This window comes from Aplysia californica, unplaced genomic scaffold (assembly GCF_000002075.1).
Source record: "Aplysia californica isolate F4 #8 unplaced genomic scaffold, AplCal3.0 scaffold00899, whole genome shotgun sequence".
In the NCBI taxonomy this organism is placed as follows: domain Eukaryota; kingdom Metazoa; phylum Mollusca; class Gastropoda; order Aplysiida; family Aplysiidae; genus Aplysia; species Aplysia californica.
This window is the reverse complement of record NW_004798169.1, coordinates 113556-115137: the sequence shown is the minus strand read 5'-3', so window position 1 is coordinate 115137 and position 1582 is coordinate 113556.

The window sequence follows — 1582 nt, the reverse complement described above, 5'->3', positions numbered from 1 at the left end:
GAGGAGGACTAACTATCCCGCTGACTACGTTAGTGTGTAGACATGTCGTGTGACGGTCCCATTCACTATTGGCGCCTGGCTTCGTTAACTGCGGGTTGTACAGTCTCAGTGTATTATTAGTGTCTAAAACTCGCCGCTCATCTTAGTATCGGTCTGTTTTTCTGGTGAGGGGTGGGGGGGGGGCACCATCGGTGCATTTTTAGGCAGGGCTCAGTGAGAGAAACAAAATTCTTCAGGTAATATTAGTACAAGACAAAAATGCGTCGCAGTTTGCTTTGTTGGGGTTTTTTTGTCCATCAGTATAATTCTTTATACAGAAATAACACGCAATACCTTTTGTCACGGTGGCTGTAACTATTGGGTGCGCGCTCATATGACCTTAGCAGTTGCGAGCGCCGTAAAACCTTATACTAATACTATACTAACTATTGGGTGGTACTGGTAATCAAATAGCTTCGGTATCGTTAAAAAAAAATGCGGACTCGGACAATGCACGGCTTTGATTTTTGTTTTTTCGAAAATACGAAGCTCTGATGCTTTCCCCATACAGGAAATCAGAGTTTGATTCCCAAGAGGAGATACTCTTTTACAGAGTACCTCGGTCTCTCTGTAAAGATTTTGTATTCAATTCCTTTCAGCTCTAGTTGACCCTGACTGGTTGTGTCGAAGCTCGCCTCTTGAATTATCAAAACTGTGTAGATGGGGGCGTAAAACACCTACATTTGTTTGTCTGGATTGGATTTGTTTGTTTTTTAAATTACAGTCGTAACTGTGGTGATTTCAAATACCCTTCCCGGGGATAATAATATGCTACACCATAACATTAGTATTGTTCATGCTCTCACCTCATCAGCAGAGACGGACGAATGATTAATAACCGGCGACGCTTCCTTTTTCTGTATTGATGCTTATTTTGGCTTTCTGCCATCAGATTTCTGCTAAACACAAAACAAATTTGCAGAACTTTGAAAAGTTTTTGAGATATAGCAATTGCAATTTTGACGCACATCAGAGAATATCACATTTTGATTTCAGATAGTCCGTGGGTGGTTGGCGGGCTCTCCGGAATAGTTAGTCTTTCCCATCTACTATCTATCATCCTTATCTCTCCCCTTTTTGATAATTGTTACTCTCTTGTAACACATCTAAGCTTCTGCACTTATGTTATGACCTATTGTGTTGCAAGTGCCGTAAAAACGCTTACTAAAAGTAAAGCTAAAGATAGTGGCAGAGATGAGCTACGTGGCCTCTCTCTTTCTCTCGAGTGAATGTATAGAAAGCGATATTATAATTGAGGGAATATGGCCACTCCAGCAAAGACAAATCCAGGGCGACTCGTAAGCCGGATTATTTTGTGGCCTTGGCTAGTTTCTTCTACAGCGAGAGAAGACTCCATCTATCACTAGCCAGGGTTGCTGAAGTTTAAACCATACTAAGCTTGTTTGCCATAAGTCAGACCACAGTAATTATAATAATAATAATAATGATAGTAGTAGTAGTAGTAGTAGTAGTAGTAGTAGTAGTAGTAGTAGTAGTAGTAGTAGTAGTAGTAGTAGTAGTAGTAGTAGTAGTAGTAGTAGTA